Below are 19,524 nucleotides of genomic sequence, written 5' to 3'. Positions count from 1 at the left end.
CAGCGGGGAGCGGATTCCGTTCCTAGGACAGGAGCCGAATCGCCCACGCTTCACACCCGTGGCCGCTACGCTGGTGTCGGCCGTCACCATCGGACCTCTCGCCGAGATGCTGGTGCCAGTGGCAACCCTCTCCACCGACCCAACCCACCGACCATCGGGCGAGGTAATGCTGACTCCTCACCCGGAGTTGGCATCGCGATACGGGGTGGTAGGGTCAGCCACACTGGTAAACGCAGATGGGGGCCGGCTGTTTATACGTGTGTTTAACCCACACAGTACCCCGGCAATGATACGACGACGCACCCCGGTAGCCACCGTACACCCCCTGCATGCTCGCCACTCGAACGACTCGGTGTTCGCACTCTGGGCGGAGGACCCTGGCCGCCCCGAGGACAGCCAGGATCTGGCCTGGCGGGTCGGCCCGACCCCCCGAGCCGAGATTGTTCCCCTGCAGGATGCGTTACATGTGCCTTGGGCAGCCTTACCTAAGGGGGAGGCCGATCAGCTGCGCGGGTTATTGCGGGAGTACGCCGACGTGTTCAGTGAGCACGATTCGGACGTGGGCCGGACCGACCTGGTCAAGCACCAAATTGACACAGGTGCAGCCCGACCCATTAAACTCCCCGCATACCGAGTGGGCGCGCCTGAACGGACCCAGATCAAAGAGGCAGTCACGGATATGCTACGCGATAACATAATCCAGCCCTCCGCGAGCCCTTGGTCTGCCCCAGTGGTACTGGTAACGAAAAAGGATGGGTCAACCCGGTTCTGCGTCGATTACCGTAAACTAAATGCAGTCACGCTCGGCGATGCCTTCCCCATACCCCGCATCGACGACACCTTCGACAGTCTCGCAGGAGCGCGGTATTTTTCCACCCTCGATCTGGCGTCCGGGTACTGGCAGGTGGAGATGGCGGAGGAGGATCGGCCGAAAACCGCATTCACCACCCCGATGGGACTATTCGAGTTTCGAGTACTCCCGTTCGGACTCACCAATGCGCCTGCGACGTTCCAGCGGCTGATGGAGTTGGTGATGCGGGGCTTGCAATGGGAACAGTGCCTGATTTACTTGGACGATGTGATAGTGTTCAGTAGATCTTTGTCTGAGCATTGGTCCAGGCTTCGAGAGGTGTTCCAGCGACTGCGAGCGGCTCATCTCAAGCTCAAGCCACGTAAGTGTTACATCGCACAACGCGAGGTGGGGTACCTCGGGCATCGCGTCAGCGAGGCAGGCGTGCACACCGATCCGGAGAAGGTACGCGCCGTAGTGGAGTGGCCACGGCCAAGGAATCTGACGGAGATCAGATCATTTTTGGGGCTCGCCACCTATTATCGTAGATTTGTAAAGGGATTCAGCGAGATTGCACGCCCTCTCACCCAACTCACCTCCCCTAAGCACCCCTACCAGTGGACGGGGGCCTGCCAGACGGACTTCACCACTCTCAAAGATCACCTCACCCACGCCCCCATCCTCGCTTTCCCCGATTTTACCACCGATTTTATTTTGGACACGGACGCCTGCAGCAGCGGGCTGGGCGCGGTGTTGTCACAGGTACAGGATGGGACGGAACGAGTCATCGCGTACGCCAGCCGGACCTTGAGTGGGGCCGAGCTGAACTATTGCGTGACCCGCCAAGAGTTGTACGCCGTGATTTTCGCATGCAAACAGTTCCGGCCGTATTTGTACGGCAGGAGATGTCGCGTACGCACTGACCATTATGCTCTGCAGTTCCTTCTTACATTCAAGGAGCCGCGGGGGCAGATGGCTCGGTGGTTGGCGCAGTTGCAGGAGTACAACCTGCAAATCGAGTATCGGGCTGGCCGGACGCATGCAAACGCGGACGCCTTGTCGAGGCGACCCACGGTGTACGCCGAGACGAGGGCGGAGGAGGCCTGCCCGTGTTTCACGGGGGGACGCTGCCGGCAGGCAACGGACCCCCGAGAGGCCGCGGCCACTGACCCCCCCCCAGCGAGAGAGAGTGCAGTGTGCGCCACAGAGACCCTCGCAGGTGGCACTGAGGATCCCGTCGACCGCCCGGCAAGCGCGGGACCCGCGGCTCGGGACCCGATCGGACGGATCCAGGAGGACGTCGGCTGTGCCTTCCCGGGCCTAAACGACGAGCAGCTGAGACAGACCCAGCAGCGAGATCCGGATCTGGCGGCAGTGGAGGCGGCACTGCGGGAGGAAAAGAGCGCCCTACCAGGACCCTGGAGCGGTTTGTATGCCCGGTTGTGTGTACAGAACGGAGTGGTACGGGAGTTAACCGAGGCCGGCCAGCCGGGGTGCATCTGTGTTCCTGCCCAGGTGCGACCCCAGCTGCTACGGCTGGTGCATGACCACCCACTTGGGGGCCACGATGGGGAACGACGTACTCGAGAGACCCTGCGTCGCCAGTATCTCTGGCCTAAATTGGCGCAAGATGTGGCCGCCTGGGTGCAGGGCTGCCGGGCCTGTCAGCAGTGTGGGCAAAAGCCGGCGAGGTACCAGGTACCCCTGAGGCCGTTCCGAGTCAGTCGGACGAATCAGTTGGTCGGAATCGACCTACAGGGCCCCTTTCCACGATCCCACCGGGGCAACCGATATATTCTCGTAGCGGTGGAGTACTTCACCCGCTACCCCGTGGCGGTGGCTATCCCGGATAAAACAGCCCTCGTAGTGGCCCGGGCCTTCGTGGAAAACTACGTACTTAAGTGCGGGATCCCCGAACGAGTCATTACCGACCAGGGAAGTGAATTCGAGGCCGAACTATTCCAGGCGCTGTGCCGAGAGTTCGGGATCCAGAAGGACCGAACCACGGCGTATCACCCCCAGGCGAACGGGATGGTAGAGAGGATGAACCAGACTCTGGCCGGGAAGCTTAAACGCATGGCGGCCGCGAATCAACAGGACTGGGACGAACACCTCCCCTATGCCCTGTTCGCCTACACCACCGCCGTTCACACATCTACAGGACAGACCCCGTTCCTAATGATGTTTGGTCGCGAGTCTCGCCTGCCCGCAGATCTGCTGTTCGGTGTCCCTCCGCCGCAACGGGAGGAAGGGAGCCACCCCGTGGAGCACTTGCTGGAGACCCTCCGAGGGGCCAGGGGCCGAGCCTACCCGCACGGAGAGGCCGCACACCAGCGGCAAGAGCAGGGCGCCCGACCCCGTATGGAGCCCCCCTTCTACACTGCGGGCTCCGAGGTGTGGCTGTACACTCCCCGCGTCGGTGCCGGACAGGTGGGGAAGCTGACCACCTACTGGCGAGGACCCTGGATTGTGAGACGGCAGATCTCACCATGGACGGTGCTGATTCAGGGAGGAGAGAGGGGCCGGGAGATGGTGGTCAACATCCGCCGACTGAAGCCGTGGCGAGCAGCCCCCGAGGGGGGGAGCCCCGCCGTCCAAGTACCCCGAAACCCCGGGGTCCCCCCACCCCCCGTGCCCGGGGGCCTCGCGCAGTATATGGGCCCCACGGAGCCCCGGGCTCCGAGGGGCCCCGGGCGAGGCCGGGGGCGACGAGGACGGCGACCCTTAAACCCCACCGCCTCTGAGTTTGTTCCCCAGCCCGCAGGTGCCAGAGACCGAGGGGAGCCGTTGGAATGGAGGAGGAGACCACCGCCGGAGCCCCAGGAGACGGAGCCGCCACCCCCGAGGCCAGCCACAAGGGCCGGGCGAATCCCGCGGACCCCGCGGCGATACCTCGTGGGGGCAACCCAGGCGAGGTGCTCCAGTCAACCCGGGACGGGGACTGGCACCCCGGGGGGCTATGTGGTGCCACAGCGACGGGGCCGCTCTGCCGAGCCAGGGAGCCGCCCTGCTTCCACCGCCGCACTGCCCCCCATCACCACCCCCACATAAACACGCACCCGCACCCACGTAGGGCCTCGTGGTCGGGTCGCCTACCCTGAGTTTTCACCCGAGGGCCCCCTAGGGGGGTTACCCCACGGTTTCTCAGGGCCAGGAAATTGGACAGGACCCTTCCCAGGCCAAGTAACACTGCGGCGCCGTGGGCGGATTTGAGATCGCACGACCACGGCGAGCTCAGAGAGCCCCGCAGTTAGAAACGCATACAAACACAAACACGGGTCAGCAGGGCAGATAGCTGGGATCAGAACCCGGGACGACTGATTGGTCGAAAGGTCAAAGGCCGGCGGGATCGCAAAAGAGCGGGAAATCCTAGGCTCAGGATTGGTCGAGAGACCAAGGCGGTCGGGACGGGGGCGCCTAGCCTTTGATGCGAATAGTTTAAAAGAAAACGCAGGGGCAGTAGGGAACTCTCTTCTTCTGGAGTTTGGACACGGGGTCAGCGACGAAGGAGTCATCGGGCGAGCCGCTAGATTGTCTGCAGGACGATCTGAGCGCCGCAAGGTCACCAGGGACTACAGACGGTATCGTGTTGCGCGCCTTACAACACCTCAGAGCGGAGAGTAGGATCCGTGGGAGAGGGTTAGCTCGGGGTAAGGACGGGTAGGAAAGCGGTTTAGCAGAGAGCGCAGCATAGAATAGGGCTGCACGCCACCAAAGGGTGGGTTGGGAGCGCCTTGCCGGCCCGCACACACACACGGGTGGCTCGGTGAGTTAACAAGGGTTAATAAAATCTCGAGCGTAGCAACGGAACCGTGTTGTTGGGTGTTTTTGAACGTGGTATTAGCGTGCACTGCATTCGCGGGTGTGTGGTCGTTGTATGCGTAAAGGCTGTGGTCTCTGTACGATTGTGCGGGTACGGAGGTGTGGGTGTTAATGCCCGGGGAGAGCACTTTTGTGTGTTGGCGTGCTTGCGCAGCCGTGTGAGAGGAGAATCGTCCTTGTACGATACTTGTGTTGACGTGCACGCGCGAGTGCGGGAGGGGACGAGTCGTCGTGTCGGCGTGCGCCCCGCTCGCGTGTGCGAAACCGCGGTGCACAGTGAAGCTGTTAGCTTTGTGCAAGCTTGCGTGTGCTCGTTACTTGCGTAAAGGGCGGCGCGGTGGTGGACCCCTGACCCCCAACCCCGCGGCTCGAGCGCTTAATCGGCTGCGCATTGTTGTACGGTTTATCTCGCGCGCACGGCGGCGGCAACTTGAGTCGTTGTGTCGGCGTGTGCCCCGCTTGCGTGTGCTCGTGTGATCTCGTGGAGAGGTGTGAACGCGTGAAGCGCTGCGGCTCGCCTCGGGGGAGCGCTGCGCCGAGCGGCGCGAGAGTGGGTGTCGCGTGTAGAGCTGCGTGTGTGCGCGTGCGTTCGCTCCGTGTGCGATACAGGTGCGCGATCATAACGCGAGTATTCAGTGGTGAGTGAGTGCCGCGGGGAGCGGTGTGCGTGAGTGCGCATACAGTCGTTACGTGTCGGATACGGGTGCGCATTGGTAACGTGGGTATTCGACGTGGAGGCGAGTGCCGCCCTGGGCTGTAGACGGGCGCACGCTCGCAGCGTGCGAGAGCTGTATGTAGCGGCGTAGAGAGGGGGAGTATGGCGTATGATTGATGATGCCATGCGCACGTATGCTTGCAGCGTGGGAGCGCTGCGTGAAGCCGTATGGGTAAGGGCGTCGCGTTCGAAGGCCGGCGAAACCCTAGCGGGTATTAGGGAGGTGGGGTAACAAACGGAATAGGGGATGATGGAGGGAGGGATCTCGGGGGCCAACGGCCCCCACACTTGCTCTGCTTCAGCGTGACTATTATTGGCCGGGGATGGAGAGTGACGTGGTGAATATTCTAAAGGGATGTGTTGATTGCGCCAGACAGAAACCACCGCCCGTGGCATCTAATCCACCGCTGCAATCTATTCAGGTCTCGCGCACTAACGAGCTCGTTGCGCTCGATATTTTGGGGCCTTTTCCAGTCACGCCTAGGGGTAATAAGTACCTGTTGGTGGGTGTCGAATATTTTACCCGGTGGCCTATGGCGTGGCCACTCGCCAACCAGTCGGCGGCGGCTGTGACGGACGCCTTTGTCCAGGTCTACGTCCTGGACAAGGGGGCTCCCGAACGCTTGCTGACCGACCAAGGGAAACATTTTTCAAGTAAATTGCTGCAAGAGGTGTGCGACCTATTGGGTACTAAGAAGGTGCGTACCTCCCCGTACCACCCACAGACGGACGGGATGGTGGAGAGACTCCACAGGACTTTGACTTCTATGCTGTGCCAGCAGGTGTGTGAGGCACATGTTGATTGGGACCTGCAGGTCCCGGGGGTCCTCGCCGCGTATAGAATGGCCCCCCATTCAGCAACGGGATTTTCCCCATTCTATCTGATGTACGGTCGGGAAGCCGACCCGCCCATGGAAACGCAGCTGGGCCTGTCCGCACCACGAACAAATTCGAAATTGGCAGAACATATTAAATTTAATATCCATAAGCTGACAGAGGCAAGGGAGGCCGCACGGCTTAATTCGCGGGCTCGCCAAATTGCAAACGAGCGGTTGCGTGCACGGAAGGTGTCCGTGCACGACTGGAAACCAGGTGATAGGGCCTGGCTGCATTGCCCTCAGGCACCTTTGGCTACGTCGCCTAAATTGTTGAAGCCATGGCGGGGACCCATGGAGGTCGTGCGGGTTGCACGCCCCCAGTGCGTTCAAATAAAATGGGGAAAGCGCCGTTGGTACGTTCACCCCTCCCGACTGAAACCGTTCTCGCCTCCATATGGCCTCCCTTTGTGTCGTGAGGGCCGAGCATGTGACGTGACCGACGACCCAAGGGGGGAAATGTCTCTGCCTGATCCTCACATGTCTCCGCCTGATTCGCTCCCAGGTGTCTCGGAACTGACAGCTGCCGACCACCGGCGGCCGGATCTTCGCGGCGCGGCCGGTCCTTCCAGGCCCGATCCGCGCCGTCCAGAGCAGCCGGAGCCACCGGACGGTCGTCAGCGTCCCGTCCCATACGACGGACCGGCCAGGCGGACTCGCGCTAGGTCGCGCTACTTGTTATGATCTACCGATTGAGGAGTCGAGGCGGACGGAGCGCCTCGTCACTGCATGTAGTCGCAGAGACACTGGACGCGTTCATTTTCTGGAATTCGCTTTTATTGTGTTGTTCGTCGGGCTGTACATAGCTTCTTATCTAGGTGTTGTGTGTGTTGTTGTTGACTTTTATTGTGTTGGTTGTCGATTTGTACATAGGTTGTTGTTGTTGTTGTTGTGTTGTTGTTGTTGCGTTACAGGGCACACTGGGGGGTGGGGTTTTTCTTGTGTTGACGTTGTGTTGTGTTGTTGTTTAGCAGCCGGGCTGGCTGCGAGCTATGTGGGAGGGGGTGATGTAGTGGTGATACGCGCTGGGGTAGGGATCGTGTGTCAGCGTGTAGTGATTGGCTGTGTGTGTTGGTGACGCGCGCTGACGGTGAAGGATCAGGGGTCAGCGCGGGGTCATGGGTTATGTGGTAGTGATTGGCTGTGTGCCGGTGACGCGCTTGAGAGGGAGTGATCGTGTGGCAGCGCGGCGTGATTGGTTGTGTAGTGGTAACACGCGCTGGGGAAAACAGATCGTAGGAACAGCGCGTCGTGATTGGTCAACTAAGGAGTGATGCTCACGTCGAGGACCACATACACTCCGTCTCCCGTGAGCGGGGACTATATAAGGGGATGCGCACAGGCGCACGGGGAGGGAGTACCAGCGAAAACTGAAGACGGATGAGGAGGCGGAACCCTGGGACCCGGGGCCGAACGTCCGTGAGAGGGCCCACGCCCAAGCTGGGGTGGGCCTGTAGGCTCCACGGACGTTACGGAGTCAAGTGAAGTGTGTGTAGCCGGAGGAATAGAAGCTACACGAGTCAAGTGAAGTGTGTGTAGCCGGAGGAATAGAAGCTACACGAGTCAAGTGAAGTGTGTGTAGCCGGAGGAATAGAAGCTACACGAGTCAAGTGAAGTGTGTGTAGCCGGAGGAATAGAAGCTACACGAGTCAAGTGAAGTGTGTGTAGCCGGAGGAATAGTAACTACACGTGTCGAGTGAAGTGTGTGTCGTCCGAGGAATAGAGACCACTCGTTGTATAGTGACAAGTCAAGATTTAATAAAAAGTGTGTTACCCGTCAAGGAGTTTCCTGCCGTCATTCAAATACTTCACATGTGGGGAATCTAACGACTTTACTATCGAGGACTCGGTCTGAGTGGGGCAGATTTGTGATTGACAGAAATTATAACTAGAAATCATCTCTAATACTCAATAAATAATAGCTTGAAATGTTGAAGGATTCATCTTTAAAAGGTAAGGCTTTTGAGTGCAGCAGGTGATTTAACGTTTGGTGAAATTACGTTATAAAAGGGAACAGCAAGTGATTTTAAATTGTAATAACAATGAGAGCCAGTGGCCAAAACATTTTTAAAAGTGTAGCTCTCCCCGACGGGGAATTGAACCCCGGTCTCGCGCGTGACAGGCGGGGATACTAACCACTATACTATCAAGGACTCGCTCAGAATGCAACTGATTCTAGATTGATTGATATTATAACAAGTAGAAATGAACCCATATTCTCGGCATATTACTGATTGAAATGAAGAGGGGTTTATCTTTAAAAGTTCAAGCTGGTTAGAGCAGCAGGTTACCTAACGATTAGGGAAAATCACGTGATTAAAGTCAAGAGCAAGTCCTTTTAAATTGTAATAACAATGAGAGCCAGTGGCCATTTTTTTTTTAAAAAGTTTTTCTCCGCGACGGGGAATTGAACCCTGGTCTCCCGCGTTACATTTGGGGAACCTAACGGCTTTACTATCGAGGACTCGGTCAGAGTGGGAAGATTTGTGATTGACAGAAATTATAACTAGAAATAATCTCTAATACTCAATAAATAATAGCTTGAAATGTTGAAGGATTCATCTTTAAAAGTTAAGGCTTTTGAGTGCAGCAGGTGATTTAACGTTTGGTGAAATTAACGTTATAAAAGGGAACAGCAAGTGATTTTAAATTGTAATAACAATGAGAGCCAGTGGCCAATTTCTTTTTTAAAAGTGTTGCTCTCCCGGACGGGGAATTGAAACCCGGTCTCCGCGTGACAGGCGGGGATACTAACCACTATACTATCGAGGACTCGCTCGTTTTTCGACTGATTCTAGATTGACTGATATTATAAAAAGTAGAAATTAACCCATATACTCGGCATATTACCGATTGAAATGAAGAGGGGTTTATCTTCAAAAGTTCAAGCTGGTTAGAGCAGCCGGTTACTTCACAATTGGTGAAAATCACGTGATTGAAGTCAAGAGCAAGTCCTTTTAAATTGTAATAACAATAAGAGCCAGTGGCCATTTTTTAAAAAAGAGTTTTTCTCCGCGACGGGGAATTGAACCCTGGTCTCCCGCGTTACATTTGGGGAACCTAACGGCTTTACTATCGAGGACTCGGTCAGAGTGGGAAGATTTGTGATTGACAGAAATTATAACTAGAAATAATCTCTAATACTCAATAAATAATAGCTTGAAATGTTGAAGGATTCATCTTTAAAAGTTAAGGCTTTTGAGTGCAGCAGGTGATTTAACTTTTGGTGAAATTAACGTTATAAAAGGGAACAGCAAGTGATTTTAAATTGTAATAACAATGAGAGCCAGTGGCCAATTTCTTTTTTAAAAGTGTTGCTCTCCCCGACGGGGAATTGAACCCCTGTCTCCCGCGTGACAGGCGGGGATACTAACCACTATACTATCGAGGACTCGCTCAGAATGAGGCTGATTGTAGATTCATTGAAATTATAAGAAGTAGAAATGAACACATATACGGCATATTACCCATTGAAATGAAGAGGGGTTTATCTTCAAAAGTTCAAGCTGGTTAGAGCAGCAGGTTACCTAACGATTAGGGAAAATCACGTGATTAAAGTCAAGAGCAAGTCCTTTTAAATTGTAATAACAATGAGAGCCAGTTACCATTTTTTAAAAAAGAGTTGCTCTCCCCGACGGGGAATTGAACTCCGGTCTCCCGCGTGAGAAGCGGGGTTACTAACCACTATACTATCGAGGACTCGCTCAGAATTCGACTGATTCTAGATTGACTGATATTATAACAAGTAGAAATGAACCCATATACTCGGCATATTACTGATTGAAATGAAGATGAGTTTATCTATAAAGTTTAAGCTGGATAGAGCAGCAGGTTACCTAACGATTAGGGAAAATCACGTGATTAAAATCAAGAGCACGCCTTTTCAAATAGTAATAACAATAAGGAGAGCCAGAGGCCAAAACATTTTTTAAAAGAGTAGTTCTTCCCGACGGGGAATTGAACCCTGGTCTCCCGCGTTCCATGTGGGGAAACTAACGACGTTACTATCGAGGACTCGGTCAGAGTCGGGCTAATTCGTGATTGACAGCAATTATAACAGAAAAAAACTCATATTCTCAGTAGATAATAGCTTGAAATGAAGAAGGATTCATCTTTAAAAGTTCAGGCTTTTGAGTGCAGCAGGTGACTCAACGTTTGGTGAAATTAACGTGATAAAAGGGAACAGCAAGTAATTTTAAATTGTAATTACAATGAGAGCCAGTGGCCATTTTCTTTTTTAAAAGAGTAGTTCTTCCCGACGGGGAATTGAACCCTGGTCTCCCGCGTTACATGTGGGGAACCTAACGACTTTACTATCGAGGACTCGGTCAGAGTGGGGCAGATTTGTGATTGACAGAAAATATAACTAGAAATAATCTTTAATACTTAATAAATAATCGTTTGAAATGAAGATGGATTCATCTTTAAAAGTTAAGGCTTTTGAGTGCACCAGGTGATTTAACGTTTGGTGAAATTAACGTTATAAAAGGGAACAGCAAGTGATTTTGAATTGTAATAACAATGAGATCCAGTGGCCAAAACCTTTTGAAAAGTGTATCTCTCCCCGACGGGGAATTGAACTCCGGTCTCCCGCGTGACAAGGGGGATACTAACCACTATACTATCGAGGACTCGCTCAGAATTCGACTGATTCTAGATTGACTGATATTATAACAAGTAGAAATGAACCCATATACTCGGCATATTACTGATTGAAATGAAGAGGAGTTTATCTATAAAGTTTAAGCTGGTTAGAGCAGCAGGTTACCTAACGATTAGGGAAAATCATGTGATTAAAATCAAGAGCACGCCCTTTCAAATAGTAATAACAATAAGGAGAGCCAGAGGCCAAAACATTTTTTAAAAGAGTAGTTCTTCCCGACGGGGAATTGAACCCTGGTCTCCCGCGTTCCATGTGGGGAAACTAACGACGTTACTATCGAGGACTCGGTCAGAGTCGGGCTAATTCGTGATTGACAGCAATTATAACAGAAAAAAACTCATATTCTCAGTAGATAATAGCTTGAAATGAAGAAGGATTCATCTTTAAAAGTTCAGGCTTTTGAGTGCAGCAGGTGACTCAACGTTTGGTGAAATTAACGTGATAAAAGGGAACAGCAAGTTATTTTAAATTGTAATAACAATGAGAGCCAGTGGCCATTTTCTTTTTTAAAAGAGTAGTTCTTCCCGACGGGGAATTGAACCCTGGTCTCCCGCGTTACATGTGGGGAACCTAACGACTTTACTATCGAGGACTCGGTCAGAGTGGGGCAGATTTGTGATTGACAGAAATTGTAACTAGGACTTAATAAATAATCGTTTGAAATGAAGAAGGAGTCATCTTTAAAAGTTCAGGCTTTTGAGTGCAGCAGGTGACTTAACGTTTGGTGAAATTAACGTTATAAAAGGGAACAGCAAGTGATTTTAAATTGTAATAACAATGAGAGCCAGTGGCCAATTTCTTTTTTAAAAGTGTTGTTCTCCCCGACGGGGAATTGAACCCCGGTCTCCCGCGTGACAGGCGGGGATACTAACCACTATACTATCGAGGACTCGCTCGGAATTCGACTGATTCTAGATTGACTGATATTATAAAAAGTAGAAATGAACCCATATACTCGGTATATTACCGATTGAAATGAAGAGGGGTTTATCTTCAAAAGTTCAAGCTGGTTAGAGCATCCGGTTACTTCACAATTGGTGAAAATCACGTGATTGAAGTCAAAAGCAAGTCCTTTTAAATTGTAATAACAATAAGAGCCAGTGGCCATTTTTTTAAAAAGAGTTTTTCTCCGCGACGGGGAATTGAACCCTGGTCTCCCGCGTTACATTTGGGGAACCTAACGGCTTTACTATCGAGGACTCGGTCAGAGTGGGAAGATTTGTGATTGACAGAAATTATAACTAGAAATAATCTCTAATACTCAATAAATAATAGCTTGAAATGTTGAAGGATTCATCTTTAACAGTTAAGGCTTTTGAGTGCAGCAGGTGATTTAACGTTTGGTGAAATTAACGTTATAAAAGGGAACAGCAAGTGATTTTAAATTGTAATAACAATGAGAGCCAGTGGCCAATTTCTTTTTTAAAAGTGTTGCTCTCCCCGACGGGGAATTGAACCCCGGTCTCCAGGTGACAGGCGGGGATACACACCACTATACTATCGAGGACTCGCTCAGAATGAGGCTGATTGTAGATTCATTGAAATTATAAGAAGTAGAAATGAACACATATACGGCATATTACCCATTGAAATGAAGAGGGGTTTATCTTTAAAAGTTCAAGCTGGTTAGAGCAGCAGGTTACTTAACAATTGGTGAAAATCACGTGATTAAAGTCAAGAGCAAGTCCTTTTAAACTGTAATAACAATGAGAGCCAGTGGCCATTTTTTTAAAAAGAGTTGCTCTCCCCGACGGGGAATTGAACCCTGGTCTCCCGCGTTACATGTGGGGAACCTAACGACTTTACTATCGAGGACTCGGTCAGAGTGGGGCAGATTTGGGATTGACAGAAATTGTAACTAGATATAATCTCTAATACTTAATAAATAATCGTTTGAAATGAAGAAGGAGTCATCTTTAAAAGTTCAGGCTTTTGAGTGCAGCAGGTGATTTAACGTTTGGTGAAATTAACGTTATAAAAGGGAACAGCAAGTGATTTTCAAATTGTAATAACAATGAGAGCCAGTGGCCAAAACATTTTGAAAAGTGTAGCTCTCCCCGACGGGGAATTGAACCCCGGTCTCCCGCGAGACAGGCGGGGATACTAACCACTATACTATCGAGGACTCTTTCGGAATTCGACTGATTTTAGATTGACTGATATTATAAAAAGTAGAAATGAACCCATATACTCGGCATATTACCGATTGAAATGAAGAGGGATTTCTCTTCAAAAGTTCAAGCTGGTTAGAGCTGCAGGTTACCTAACGATTAGGGAAAATCACGCGATTAAAGTCAAGAGCAAGTCCTTTTAAATTGTAATAACAATGAGAGCCAGTGACCATTTTTTTAAAAAGAGTTGCTCTCCCTGACGGGGAATTGAACCCTGGTCTCCCGCGTTACATTTGGGGAACCTAACGGCTTTACTATCGAGGACTCGGTCAGAGTGGGGCAGATTTGTGATTGACAGAAATTATAACTAGAAATAATCTCTAATACTTAATAAATAATCGTTTGAAATGAAGATGGATTCATCTTTAAAAGTTAAGGCTTTTGAGTGCACCAGGTGATTTAACGTTTGGTGAAATTAACGTTATAAAAGGGAACAGCAAGTGATTTTAAATTGTAATAACAATGAGAGCCAGTGGCCAATTTCTTTTTTAAAAGTGTTGCTCTCCCCGACGGGGAATTGAACCCCGGTCTCCCGCGTGACAGGCGGGGATACTAACCACTATACTATCGAGGACTCGCTCGGAATTCGACTGATTCTAGATTGACTGATATTATAAAAAGTAGAAATGAACCCATATACTCGGCATATTACCGATTGAAATGAAGAGGGGTTTATCTTCAAAAGTTCAAGCTGGTTAGAGCATCCGGTTACTTCACAATTGGTGAAAATCACGTGATTGAAGTCAAAAGCAAGTCCTTTTAAATTGTAATAACAATAAGAGCCAGTGGCCATTTTTTTAAAAAGAGTTTTTCTCCGCGACGGGGAATTGAACCCTGGTCTCCCGCGTTACATTTGGGGAACCTAACGGCTTTACTATCGAGGACTCGGTCAGAGTGGGAAGATTTGTGATTGACAGAAATTATAACTAGAAATAATCTCTAATACTCAATAAATAATAGCTTGAAATGTTGAAGGATTCATTTTTAACAGTTAAGGCTTTTGAGTGCAGCAGGTGATTTAACGTTTGGTGAAATTAACGTTATAAAAGGGAACAGCAAGTGATTTTAAATTGTAATAACAATGAGAGCCAGTGGCCAATTTCTTTTTTAAAAGTGTTGCTCTCCCCGACGGGGAATTGAACTCCGGTCTCCCGGGTGACAGGCGGGGATACAAACCACTATACTATCGAGGACTCGCTCAGATTGAGGCTGATTGTAGATTGACTGAAATTATAACAAGTAGAAATTGTTGTATCCTAAGCCTTCTTCCAAACTTGATGTTTTTATATATTATATTGTTACTTGATATATAATGAATGAAAACACCCCAAAGCGCAGCAAACTGCAAAACACCAGGTGTTGTTAAGTAATGAACTGGAGGAGGGCTAGGATGACAGAATTTGCAACCTTGCCTCAAGGAAAGATAAATCCAGGGTGAGTGGTCAAACGAAACCCAGCTCAAGGCTGTTGCACAGGGGAGGGGGCTGATTAACAACCCTGCGCGTCTGAACGTGAGGGGGCCTTTGACCTGAAATTAAGAATAACACTCCCAGAGCAGAAGGTTGGATGGCCACAGTGAGACGAATAAGAGCGTTGTATATCTCAAGGATGCAGACTCAGCTGAATAGCAAGGCTGCAGGGGTCACCAGAAGTTCGCGTTCGCCTAGTTAAGACGAAAAGCTCAATTATTCTGTATTGCTATTAAAGTAACGTTAAAGTCGGAATTTAACAACAGGATAGGCTAAAGTTATCGATATTCACACCCACTCCAATTAAACCAGGCCACAAGTTACGCCTACTGAACCATCACCATCATTAAGTCAATATGAAATGTTATTTCCATACTTTAATACTTAATATACAACTCGACCCAAAGCATATGACAATCAGAACCTTCCTAAGTCAAAATTGAATCGCACCCAGACAGGAGCGAATAGTCGATATAAGGTTGAAGAGGGAAGGAAATTAAGAGCACGGCGAACTGCAAACGTAAGCAAAAAAAGCCGGGAACACACCAACCCAGCGACCCACTAGCCCAGCAACAGCGAGTCGGGCTTCGACAGGCCATAAAAGTAGAAATAATAACTCCCGGGGTCAGGGGACATCAGAAAAAGCAAGCAGACAAAAACCAGAACTGACTCCAAGGTTCAACCGCCCTCACCTACAAGGAGTGACGGAAATTAATGAGGCCTTGAGTTAACGGCGTCAGCTGGACAGCAACAACAACGGCGAGCAGAGACAGAGTGAGGCAAAGACTGCGAGGCTATGAAATGCAACTTCATGTCAGTAAAGCCGACCAACAAGTTAAGTTAAAGACATCACAATACATAATATCGTACATAACATCAATGTTAACGCTATTCACCGTCAACTATATTCCGCTTATATAACCATGCAGACACCAAGGAATACGAATTCCTAGGATCAAGAAACTTACCCCTTAACCTAAGATATCGGAAATAAATTAATAATAATAAGCCTATGCATGAAAAGACAAAAGTAAAACTTATGAAAAGCCAGGATAGCGGGATAAATCACCACCAGGTCGAAATAAAATACATAATAAAAGAGCGATGTTAAACCCAGGGTCGGAGAGAAAGGAAGATCCCGGCCGTCTTTGTATCCCCGCAGCGCGGGATGGGAGTGTGTATGTGCTCGGGGAGGCACCTCCACTTGGGTCAAGCACCACGATGGGAAACGACACACCTGAGGTTACATACAGAATCATAACTGGGAAATGGTAAGGGACAAATGTTAATTTAAAACTTTTTAACCATGTCTGTGTGCGTCTGTGAGGGTCGGAGGGAGTGTGCCCCTCCCTCCAAGTCGTGCAACACGGACAGAGGCGCCTGTGAGACGATTTGTAACGTCTGTGTTTTGGTTCATGAAGAAGGCCAGACAAGAGATAATATTGCACCCAGACAGAGAGACGATTTCGAGGCAATTTGTAACATCTGATTGTTTGCTCATGGATTTTATGGAGGGAGTATGACAACGGAATATACCGTGGGTGATGCACACAAGGACACGGACGTACGGACACACACATGGACACACCTACCTACGGACAGATCCTGACACAGCAAAAATCGAAAGAAACCCCGCCTTGTGGGCAGGACCCAAAGGGATTTTTCGGCATAAAAGAAAGGACCCTGAGCATTGGAAACCAGTTCGACCAGGAGTGTCAACTCATCAGCCGAGTTCGACCAGTGGGTCGGCTCAGGAGTTCGACCAGCGGGTCGACTCAGGAGCGAGCTGCGACCAGCGGGTCGGCTCGACTCATCTTCAGCTCGACCGAGCGGGTCGACTCAGGAGCGAGCTGCGACCAACGGGTCGGCTCGACTCTTCTGCTCGTCTGGGACTCAGCCGAGTTCAGCCGGCTCTCGGGGCTCGACTCAAGCGACTCCCCATCTCCTCTGCAGGCGGGCAAGACCCGCTTGACAGCTCAACTCGGCCTGCGTGGGCCAACCTCTGCCGAGTCGGAGGTCTCTGCTGCAGCTGAAGGTCGCGGTTTGGCGACGAGGCGACGACCCAGCACTGCGCGCTGCGAGCGAGCTGTGGGCGCCACCTACCGACCGGGTTCCGAACTACGACAGCGTATCAACAGGCATCCAAACCAATTCAACACGGCGACAGGAGAGCGCCTGATACGTATGACGCGCACCGCCCCCTCACCACACGACCACCAGGCGTCTGTTTGACATAAAGAACCGACTCCGAACATTGACTATTCAAGACCACTCTTACCACTCAAACACACTCGAACCCATAAGCCATCCGTGGCTGTGAAGAAACACTCGAGACCGAGTGATGGCCATCCGTCGTTTATAAGAGTATTCGTAATTTTATCTTTAATATTTAGTGGGCTGTACTCTTAATCGCATAAATTCCCAACAGATCCATCAATACGAATTGATTCTTGGCACCTCCTTCCGCCGAGCCACGCTCACGTGGGGAGTGGTGGCCCACCAGATCCTTATCAGGTGATCTGGTCCCCAATTAGTAAATTTGACATAAGATAACGATCTTCGGAAAAAGAGCACCGTCGCAGGCCCTTACTCCGAGCCATTCTGTTGTCAGATAACCTGCCGATGTATCTGTTGAGATTGGTGCCTTTAAGAATAATAACTGTTTTGATTGTGTTTTTTTTATCGCCGTATAATCTTTCAAGTATCTTTCAGTCATAATCGCCGCACGTACTCGCATCCTCTACAGAATATTCAACTGTCCCGTGACCCAAGGTGCTAACAACGTGATAAGGGTTGCGTATGATCAATAAGGAGGGCGGTACTGCGTGAACAATATTGAGTATAATCATTCATTAAAGTTAAGGTTTTTCTTAGCATAGTATTTGCATGTTTTAACGACTCTCTCTCTCTCACTAACAACCATCGCGTTATGCGGGATCCATGTGCCGTTGTCAAGTGAAATCAGACAATCATTGATGATACTGTACTGATAACGTGTTGACGTTCCGGGATTGAGAGTTCGCATACTATATCATAGTTGAGGTTGAATTAGTAATAAATTGATTAATACAGAAGTGGTTGTGTGATTCTTTCCTGAAGTCTATGCATAAGATCTGCTTCTGCGTTGAGATCTGAACTTGGTGACCTTAATAAACACACATACATACTCAGTAAATGTTAAAGCGATAACGGGGTGAACCGGGGACCTAAAGATAAGCGAGAATGAGACGAACCTAGACAACGATGCCGAGTTAATCTAAGTTAATCTTGCATACTTACACCACACCTGCATAACTGCATACGATTAATTGCCTTATTCCGATCGATAACCCACCCTCGTCACCGAGGCGGGGTCTGGTTATCATAACGACTTGCATTATCATAATTACACCCACTCGCATAATTACTACGATTACCTCTCGAATTGGCATAACTAAATGTGCATAATTACATAAATTAACATATTTCCGGATAATTACACATTTGGCCAAATTTCATTTGATTATTATTATTTTCACTGAATATTCATAACCCACATATACAACATAATAATTTCACCCACGCACGCATACAACACATCAACATTTTGATACCCAACATATACAACAAAATGAACCCATATTCTCGGCATATTACCGATTGAAATGAAGAGGGGTTTATCTTTAAAAGTTCAAGCTGGTTAGAGCAGCAGGTTACTTCACAATTGGTGAAAATCACGTTATTGAAGTCAAGAACAAGTCCTTATAAATTGTAATAACAATGAGAGCCAGTGCCATTTTTTAAAAAAGATTTTTTCTCCCCGACGGGGAATTGAACCCTGGTCTCCCTCGTTCCATGTGGGAAAACTAACGACGTTACTATCGAGGACTCGGTCAGAGTGGGGCAGATTTGTGATTGACAGAAATTATAACTAGAAATAATCTCTAATACTCAATAAATAATTGCTTGAAATGTTGAAGGATTCATCTTTATAAGTTAAGGCTTTTGAGTGCAGCAGGTGATTTAACGTTTGGTGAAATTAACGTTATAAAAGGGAACAGCAAGTGATTTTAAATTGTAATAACAATGAGAGCCAGTCGCCAAAACATTTTAAAGAGTATTGCTCTCCCCGACGGGGAATTGAACCCCGGTCTCCCGCGTGACAGGCGGGGATACTAACCACTATACTATCGAGGACTCGCTCAGAATGCGACTGATTCTAGATTGACTGATATTATAACAAATAGAAATGAACCCATATTCTCGGCATTTTACTGATTGAAATGAAGAGGGGTTTTTCTTTAAAAGTTCAAGCTGGTTAGAGCAGCAGGTTACCTAACGATTGGTGAAAATCACGTGATTAAAGTCAAGAGCAAGTCCTTTTAAATTGTAATAACAATGAGAGCCAGTGGCCATTTTTTTAAAAAGAGTTGCTCTCCCCGACGGGAAATTGAACCCTGGTCTCCCGCGTTACATGTGTAGTGGTGATAAGCGCTGGGGTAGGGATCGTGTGTCAGCGCGTAGTGATTGGCTGTGTGTGTTGGTGACGCGCGCTGATGGTGAAGGATCAGGGGTCAGCGCGGGGTCATGGGTTATGTGGTAGTGATTGGCTGTGTGCCGGTGACGCGCTTGAGAGGGAGTGATCGTGTGGCAGCGCGGCGTGATTGGTTGTGTAGTGGTAACACGCGCTGGGGAAAACGGATCGTAGGAATAGCGCGTCGTGATTGGTCAACTAAGGACCGATGCTCACGTCGAGGTCCGCATACACTCCGTCTCCCATGAGCGGGGACTATATAAGGGGATGAGCACAGGCGCACGGGGAGGGAGTACCAGCGAAGACTGAAGACGGAGGAGGAGGCGGAACCCTGGGACCCGGGGCCGAACGTCCGTGAGAGAGCCGGCTCGTGGGACTCAGAGGTTGTGGCCCACGCCCAAGCTGGGGTGGGCCTGTAGGCTCCACGGCTGTTACGGGGTCAAGTGAAGTGTGTGTAGCCGGAGGAATAGAAGCTACACGAGTCAAGTGAAGTGTGTGTAGCCGGA

General features: G+C 49.9%; 3 non-coding genes across 3 annotated transcripts; all 3 read right to left on the bottom strand.

The window, feature by feature from the left end:
- Nucleotides 1-11,682: 11,682 nt before the first annotated feature.
- On the bottom strand, nt 11,683-11,754 carry TRNAD-GUC (transfer RNA aspartic acid (anticodon GUC)). Its single transcript has one exon. It is a non-coding gene; the product is annotated as a tRNA-Asp (tRNA).
- A 1,784-nt stretch (nt 11,755-13,538) lies between these two features.
- TRNAD-GUC (transfer RNA aspartic acid (anticodon GUC)) lies at nt 13,539-13,610 on the bottom strand. Its single transcript has one exon. It is a non-coding gene; the product is annotated as a tRNA-Asp (tRNA).
- A 4,999-nt stretch (nt 13,611-18,609) lies between these two features.
- TRNAD-GUC (transfer RNA aspartic acid (anticodon GUC)) lies at nt 18,610-18,681 on the bottom strand. Its single transcript has one exon. It is a non-coding gene; the product is annotated as a tRNA-Asp (tRNA).
- Between the last annotated feature and the right edge of the window lie 843 nt (nt 18,682-19,524).

This window comes from Lampetra planeri, chromosome 66, assembly GCF_965212315.1.
Source record: "Lampetra planeri chromosome 66, kcLamPlan1.2.h2, whole genome shotgun sequence".
In the NCBI taxonomy this organism is placed as follows: Eukaryota; Metazoa; Chordata; class Hyperoartia; order Petromyzontiformes; family Petromyzontidae; genus Lampetra; species Lampetra planeri.
Note: the sequence above shows the minus strand (reverse complement) of the source record. Positions and strands in the feature narration are given on the sequence as shown.